The sequence below is a fragment of the Chrysochloris asiatica genome, unplaced genomic scaffold (genome assembly GCF_000296735.1).
Source record: "Chrysochloris asiatica unplaced genomic scaffold, ChrAsi1.0 scaffold00585, whole genome shotgun sequence".
In the NCBI taxonomy this organism is placed as follows: Eukaryota; Metazoa; Chordata; class Mammalia; order Afrosoricida; family Chrysochloridae; genus Chrysochloris; species Chrysochloris asiatica.
In genome coordinates this window covers 137,109-146,482 of record NW_006409103.1, presented here as the reverse complement: position 1 = coordinate 146,482, position 9,374 = coordinate 137,109, and the positions used below count along the sequence as shown (strand labels likewise).

The following is a 9,374-nucleotide window of genomic DNA, read 5'->3' as shown; positions in this document are numbered from 1 at the left end:
TTTTCCTTCCATCTTTTCTTGATGCCCTCTGCATCATTAAATAATTTTATTCTCCTTCAAATATTCAGAACCTTGGAAGCCATATACAGGGTCACTATGCATCAGAACCAATTTGAGGCACTCAAATACAACAGATCATTGTAAATCTCTATAATTTAGTTTAGTTTTTTTTTTTTAATTGAATTTTAATACATTGACTATAAACTAAGTGCCTATTGTTAGGTTGGAGTCCTGATGTGGTGCTGTGGGTTAATGTGCTGGGCTGAAATGTTGGTTTGAATGAGAAGTTCAGTGGTTCAAGCTCACCAGATTCTCCTTGGAAACCCTATACAGGATTGCTATGAGTTGGAACTGACTCTATGGTACTTAACAATAAGAAAAATTGTTAGGCTGATAGTAATTTAAAATTCTCAAAAAGAGAAGCATATTCCCCTTAGTGTCCAAATTGTTTTCTTTTTTTCCCTAAGGAAAGTAGATTAAATACTAGTTATAGAGAAAACTTCATTGTAAAGTATATATAAAATGTAGAGTTGGTTTTTCTTTTCTGATGCATTTTTATTGACTGGATCATTTTTTCTTGATGAAACTTTATTTTGGTAATGGCATCTCTGAAATTGTATATAAAAATGAAATGAGATAATATATAGTGTATTCTGTACTTCTAAACTGAAATAAATAATTGGATATTTATAGAGATGTTACTATCATGTGCAGATTTACGCATTTATCAAACTAGAGAAAATCTAACATTAAATCATTAAAATAAAATGAGTTTTTTTTAATATTATGTGAATGGACAAATACACATATAAAAATTATTTCATCCCTAAAAAAGGCTTATGCCCATCCTCCTGTGTGTTAAACCTTTGTAAATGTCTGATGTGGGTAATAATGAATGTTTCTGACCCAAGTACTTGGGTTTTTGTTCCTAGGAAATTGGAGAATTCATGAGACAAAAATTGGCCACATTGGTATCCCTGAGACATAAACAGACCACACTGACATCAATTAACAGGTGAAGAGATTACTTTTTGCTTGTTTGCTTCTTCTATATAGCTAGCTATTAAAAATTTTTTAATCTATGAATGTTATAGATTTTGTTCCTTAGTAGTATTTTTTAAGTAAATTTAAATACATCCTATTCTTTGAAGAAAATTTAAATGTATTGTTTCCTTGATACTGATAGACCACATAGATTATAGTGTTGGATATTCTTAAAATCTACCAGTGATGATTTCTTTAAGTAGTTTTCCTTTCCCCTTTATATTGGAAACTTAAAGTTAAATGCAAAATCACTCTCTATGTCATACTCTACTTAATGCAAAAAGACAATGATTTCTTTGCTCAGATAACATTTGTAGTATAAATAAAGCAAATTATATATAATCATATCTTAACTAAAACAGAAAGATAGTGTACAGCAACCCGCCACCAATTTCCCCCCTGCAAATGTCAAAACTGGAATCCCTGAGGCTACTGGGGAGATGGTACTACTCTTTCCTCTTCTTCACCAACAATTTACTATACAGGTTAAAAAAAGAAATTCCTAATGATGATGCTTTTCAGATGATAAAGCTTAGGAAAGAATGCACATCTTCTCCTTCCCTGACACATAGTATTGTGACAATACATAGAAGTATACACATTGAGATTAAAAACAAGGTGGAATAAAGTATGTGTTCTATTGGAAGTGAGACATTTAATATCAGCTTTCCCTGAATTGTAAAATGTCATATACTGCTGAAAGGATAGCAATGGTTTTGGTAAGAAGATAAAATGTTAAAAGGATCTCTAGTTACTAAGAGGAGTCCTTGTCATTTAGAACATAAAGATTAATATTCCAATAAGTGTCAAAATACATGGTGTGATTTTAACAAAGTTTTCAATATTTGATTTGTCTAATTAAAGTCATACGAGCCCATGGGTGGCCCTACTTGCTAAAGTTTAAAACTGAAATCAGAAAGATTGATGATTCAGAAACACTCTGAGGAGCACTGGAGGAAAGGCCTTCCTAAAACTAACAGCCACAAAATCCTATGGAAGGCATTTGTATTCAAACATTGTAGTCTCGAAGACCAGAATGACTTGTTAGCAACTTGTATTATATTATTATTATTCAGATCACACACCATTTTTTAAGGATATTCATCTCTGAGTTTCTTAGTTTTGATACTAACCTTTACATATGCATTGGTCCCATTCCCTCCAGGAGATGGATGTCTATAACCTAACAACCTTCACAGAGTTCATCCTCATAGGGCTCTCTGACCTTCCTGAGGTATGCTACCCTCTCTTCATGGTAATTGCTGCTATCTATTAGATCACCTTATTGGGAAATATAGCCATTCTTCTTGCTATTGCAAGTGAGAAAAGGCTGCACACACCCATGTAATACATGTTTTTTGGGAAACATGTCTCTCTTGGATATTTTCTGCCCATCAACTATTGTTCCTAAGATACTCAATAACCTCTTGACCAAGAAGCAAAGCATTTCTTTTGTTGGGTGTGCTTTGCAGCTTTTTTTCCTACTAGCACTAGATGGGACAGAAACCTTCCTTCTTTCTGTCATGGCTTATGACCGGTATGTGGCCATATGTTTCTCCCTTCATTACACCCTTATCATGACAAATAAGCTCTGTGTCCAGCTCACAGCTGGTACCTGGACAATAGGGTTTTTGAATTCCCTTCTGCACACTGTGTTCATATTCCACTTGTCTTTCTGTAAATTTAATCGAGTCAGTCAGTTTTATTGTGACATCCTCCCAGTAGTGGCCCTGTCTTGCTCTTCCACATATGTGACAGAAATGTTTGTTTTAGTATTAGGAGGCATCTTTGGGGCTAGCACCTTCCTTATTGCTGGTATCTCTTATTTCTACATAATAGTCACGATCCTAAAGATCCGGTCAGTGGAAGGGAAGCGCAAAGCCTTTTCCACTTGTACTTCTCACCTCCTTGTACTTGGTTTGTTCTATGGCACAGCATTGTTTACTTATGTCCGTCCTTCCAGTCACCACACACCAGCTAAAGACAGGTTCATCTCAATGCTGAATGTGGTCATTACACCAATGTTAAACCCAATAATCTATAGCTTGAGAAACACTGAAGTAAAAGGAGGTCTCAAAAATATTTTATGCCATAAAACTAAAACATGTTTAGAAAAAACATATTAAGATGAAAATATCTAATTAACTCTCCACTTAGAGTGAATTTATAGGAAGGATTGATAAAGTCATAAAAACTATAGTTTTCTAGTCAGAGAAGGAGGACTTACTTACATATATATAGAAATGTGTGTGTTAGGGAACTGCTAATATTTATAGAAACTCAGTGTCTCTTCAGTGAAACATTCCATACTCATATCCATACTCATGACTATCCTTATTGACATGGCACTGTGGGTTAATGCAATGCAAGACAAAGTCATATTGAACTGCAAGGTTGGTGGTTCAAGCTCACCAGCTGCTCCTCAGAAACCCTATCCAGGGTTGCAATGAGTCGGAACTCACTTGATGGCACTTAAGAACAACAACTATGCCTATACCGAAGTATACCACCTATATCAATCACACAGCATCATTTTTATTTTTATTCCCATATCTGTATCTAACTTTTTATTAGATCTTTCTTTTATTTAATTACCTTATTTGTCTAACCACTTATCCTGATTTAATTCTTACTGGGTTCTTTTAGTTGTATCTCTTGTGCAACTTTGGTTTCCACTTACTTTATATAATTCTAAATTTCTTCTTACTATGTTCATATTCTTTTTCAGTTAAACTTGTCTTTCCAATGGTGGAATTTACCCTTCTTCTATTTGCAACAACAGATAATTAATTTAGTTAATAAATTGCTATCATAAAAATTCAACATATTAAAAAAAAAACTGTCAACACACATATTCACACATACCGATCTTTTCTATAACTGCCCTATATTTTGTTACTTTTATATCTTTTTTTTGTTTTCAAAGCTACTTAGACTAAAATGGCTTAGAATCAACCACTTCCATTCATTGCTAGTTTCTAAATCTTGATCACTCTCCACTCTCACTTCAAACTTTTTTCCTGTCACCTATAAAAATAGAAAGATTTTTCTTTGACTGTATGATATACCATGCTTATGTGATATACCATAATAAGTAAACAATAACATATTTTTCTCTATCATTTTCACTCCAATTACTTCCCTAAGAATAGTCTCCAATGTGGGTATCATATTAAGTAATATTTAGTATTGTCTTCATTTCTGTTTCTTTCTGAATCTCCAGCATGCAATACCATTTATGGTCTCTTTTAAATGATATATTTTTTTCCTTCCTTTAAAACTGAAGAAGTGGTCACACTGCTAATAATGTATACTTATATTATTCAAGTAACTGCTCGGTCAACTATGGACGGGCATTGATCTTTTAATTATTTTTAAAATGCTTACAAGTAATAGCATTGGGCTATATGCTTTTGTTTCACAGACTAGAGACTGTATGCACTTTGTGATTTAATGTTATATATAAATAACCACTTCCAAAATTCAGCAAGTGACTCAATTTATCTTTAGTCAACAACACTCAAGTGTATTTGTAATCATGATAGATAGAATATCTGCTTTAAATTTTGATAGAATGGGAAAATCATACAGAATTGAAGAAGAAAAGAAAGTAATAATAGAAGTAATAATAATGCTATTAGAGATTTATTTTGTTTTTTGGGCCTTTCAACTGATTAGTTCCCAACCAACCAACTGGTGAAAGATTGCATGTCCACATCAGATACACAGAAGCAGAATCTAACATTTAATAAGATCACCTGGGTTTCTTGTTAAAATGTAGATTCATATTCAGAATACCTGGAGTGGAAATGCAAATTTTTACCAGAAAGCTTGAGCTGAATTCAACTAACTTGAAGTCTGGGTTTTACCTCATCATTTTACTCTTCGTAGCAGAGTATAAATGTTAATGTGAAAGAATAAAGTCACAATATTTTTTTAAAAAATCATGAAACTTGTTCAGTGTATTTCCAGATAAGATGGAATATGTCATTTGATATTCTAATTTAATATTTAAATGTCACAACTTATTCAAATGAATAATCATCATTAAATTTTTATAATGTTAATTACACAAACCTTTTGGAAATAAATTTATTCATATCATAATGTGTCTTTTGGAATGTTTACCACAATTTAGGCCTTGACTGAAAATAAACAATATCTTTAGAAATTGCTTTTAAAAAATACAGAATTTGACAGATCCCTCAAAGGTTACGTGGAAACCAAAGGATCGGTGTTTTTAACCTACATAATAGCTCCATCAGAGAAAAAAGCAGGTGATCAACTCCCTACATACAACATCATAAAAAACTCTATGTTAAGTTCTCTTCTATCTTGTAGATCCTATGAGTTAGAATTGACTCAACAGAAACAACATAACCTGAATTCAAAGAATCCATTTGTTTTTGTAGGATAATAAGATTGATTAAATCATGGTAATTCTAATTCCTTCTTGAAATAAAACCAAGGTATGTCTTATGTAATTTGCTGCTTCAGCATTCATAATTCTTCCTCAGTGTCCTTTCATCCAGTTTCTGATATGACCACTTTTATCTTACAACAAGTCAGTCAATGGTTCTAGTCTCTTACTGGCTCTCCTGGCCATATCCCAGTCTAACATGATTTAAAAAAAACAAAAAACAAAAAAAAAAAACCCAAACCTATTAATATAAACAAGTCACCCAATGTTAGCAAAAATCCAATAGGACATTTTCACCTTACCAATAAACCTTCAGCATATGCTAATCCTGAGAAACCATCTTCTTTGCCATATGTAAATCCTCTCCTGGACTTTCTGTTATCTTGACCCTGCATGCAATCTCCTTTGTGATCCTGAGTATACCCAGACTGTGGTTTCCTGTCTGTAATTTAATAATTTTATATTCTCTCTGGTTTAACTGTATGAGTCTCATTTCCTTCTGCTATACCTGGAGGACCACACAAGACATCTATAGACCCTCTTTGGATCAAATTTAAAATAAACCTAGCACAAATCAAGTTAAAGAATTTAAGGTTTAATACATTATCTCTTCTGATTAGAGATTCAAAATCCTTTGATCACATTAAGGTGGGTGTGTTTTTTTCTTCATAGGTTAATTGATGGCTCCTTCAGATGACCGCTTGTTTTTTGACAACTCTTTAAGAACCCAGTCTCCATCCTTTCTGATATCCAACCATAAACTGTGGTTCTTTTACCATGCTTTAAAATAGGTCCTAAATTTTCACTGATTGATGAAGGTTAAATACTCAGTGTTACTATTTTGTGAGATTGTAAGATCTACTTGTCCTTTGATTAGACCTTACATCTTCCTCAAATTCAACCATAGAATACAGCTTGTATATATAGCATATATATAGATGTATATCTTGTATATACATTTATGTAGCATGTATATATATATATAGCATATATATAGATGTATATCTTGCATATAAATACACACAGACCCACATATGTGTGTCTATGTGTGTGTTTAGAAGCCCTGATAGTGTAGGTTTAGTGGGTTAGGTATTGGTCTGCTAACTGAAAGATCAGCAGTACGAATACACCAGCCACTTCTTGGGAGAAAGATGAGGCTTTCTGCTTCCACAAAGATTTAAAAATTTAGAGGCTCAGAAAACCTATGCAGTGCCACTCTTAATCAAACCCTAATTGATGACACACAACCACTGCCATATACATATGGTTAATATCATGGGCAAAATCTGAGAAATTGCATTATAAGTTACCCCCATATAGCTTTTGATAAATCTAATAATGGTAGTATCATTATTCTAGCCTATAGTACCAGCTGACCCAAGGACATGGGGTTTTCAATAAGCTCATATGTGTGCAAAAGCTGGACAGTGAATAAGGAAGACCATAGAAGAATTGATGCCTTTGAGTTATGGTGTTGGAGGAGAATATTGAAAATGTCATGGGCTGCCAAAAGAACCAATAGATCCATTATGGAAGAAGTGCAGCCAGAATGCTCCTTAGAGGCAAAGATAGCCAAACTTCGTCTCTCATACTTTGGACATATTGTCAGGAGGGAGCAGTCATGTCTGGATAGGTGGAGTGTCAGAGAAAAAGAAGAAGATTGCCAATGAGATGGATTGACCAAATGGCAACATCAATGGACTCAACTGTGGCAACAGTAGTGAGGTTGGCCCAGAATCAGGCAGTGTTTCATTCTGCTGTGCATAAGGTTGCTATCGGTTGGTATTGACTTGATGGCACCTAACAACAACAACAACAACAACATAATACAGATTTAAATATTAATGAAAAATATATAAAGGAAAGTTTTTTTGGTTAAAATATATGAAAAAATCCACGTGTACGAGTTAACTTAACACAAAATTGACTAGATGACACTTAAAAACAACAAGTGATAAAACAAAACTACTTTGAAAGCAATGAGGGTTAGCCATAAAGCAATAATTTTAGTAGCATGCATTCATTCATGCAAGACTATTAGTTTACAGAACCTAAGTCATGTAAGAAAAAAGCACTGGATTAGAAAGTAGATAGTAAATGTACCAATAGTCTCTGTGGAAAAGATTCTCAGTCAATACATCCCAATTGTAAATGGCAGGCAATCTCAAAAGCAATAAAGAATGCTACAACATTCAATAAATAAACTTAAAAATCCATAACCTTGGGAAAACTGTGCTATATTTCTTCCCATTAAGGGTGTTTCAGCTTCATTTTTGTGTGTGTGTGTGTGTGATAGTTTACATGGGGGAACATTAGTTTTACATTCATTCTATCATACATTGTTTCATTGCCATAGTTACCATCCTGTCCATGCATCATCACACAATCAAAGGGTATACCCTGCAAGCCCCACCCCACCCCGACCCACCCCCGGTCCTCAGCACACAGCCCCTTTTCCTCTCTGGATCTCAAGTTCTCGGCCACTCCATCTCTTCATGTCATCCTCTCTGTCTCCATCTCAGGCCTCACTGCTTCTCTGGGTGGGGTCTGGATCTCTGCTCTTCTCCAGTGATGGTCCCAGGGCCCTCCACTCCTAGACTGAAAGGTTAATCATTCCCCTCCTTGCTATAAAATATCCACCTTTACATTTCCAGTCCTCACAATCAGCTTCATTTTTAATTGAATGTTTCATTTCCTTTAATCTGTGTCAAGTGTGCTTAAAATTTAACACAGCAAGACACAGTTTATTCTACTGGATTTCCAAATGAGTTTTTATTATATCATCTCCAATAAATAGTATTATGACATTTGAGGGTGAAATCAGGCAGACCTGTGAATCAAGCCTCTCTCACCTATTAAAAATGCTATGACACTTTACAAAGACAATCTAAAAGTCAAGTTTCATGAAACAAAATGAAAGAAATTTTGTTTAAATATGATTTTAACATAATACTGGCAGGACCACTCATGTTGGAGGTGTGTCTAAAATATGTTAAGTGCTCCTTCCTTTTTCCTTTTCAAATGACTGCCTCTTTGTTTATGTACAAGAGCTTCATGAGCACAATTAAGTGTTTTAGAATACCAATTCTTCACAATGTTAAATGGAATAAAGGGACATGAAATGGTTTAAAGTCAGGTAAGGTATGAACATAACTTGTATCCTTTCACAAAATGTATTTGATCTGTATGCTGAGTAAATAATCTGAGAAGATAGATTATATGAAGGAGAACATGGCATAAGGATTGGAGGAAGACTCATAAGTAGCATTTTATATGCAGATGTAAAACCTGGCTTAATGGAAGCAAACAGGACGTTAACTAACTGATGATGATTAAAGCCTACAGCCTTCAGTATGCATTGAACCTCAATGTAAAGTAAACAAAATCCTTATGACTGGACCAATAAATAACACCATAATAAGTACAGAAAAAAATGAAGTTGTCAAAGACTTAATTTTGCTTAGATTCACAATCAATGCTCATAGAAGGTGCAGTCCTATTTTGGTAGCATTTCAAAATTTCAACAAAACAAATCAGCCAAGAAAAAAGACTTATCCATGACTGACAAAACTCAATACATCCAAAATTAACTTAAAATGATAATTGAAGATTCTTAAGATTCAATGATGTTGTTGTTGTTGTTATGTTCCATGGTGTCAGTTCCGACTCATAGCGACCCTGTATAGGATTTCTGAGGGTGAAAATCTTTAGGGGAGCAGAACACCTCATCTTTCTCCCTCAGAACAGCTGGTAGTTTTGAATTGCTGACCTTGCGGTTCACAGCCCAGTTCACAACGTTGTTGTTAAGTGCCATCGAGTCAGTTCCGACCCATAGCGACCCTGTACAGGGTTTCCGAGGGTGTAAATCTTTATGGGAGTAGAAAGCCTCATCTTTCTCCCGCGGAGCGGC

General features: G+C 34.3%; 1 pseudogene; it reads left to right on the top strand.

Moving 5' to 3' along the window:
* The first annotated feature begins 2,212 nt into the window (after positions 1 to 2,212).
* LOC102835061 lies at positions 2,213 to 3,170 on the top strand (annotated as a pseudogene).
* Positions 3,171 to 9,374: the final 6,204 nt, after the last annotated feature.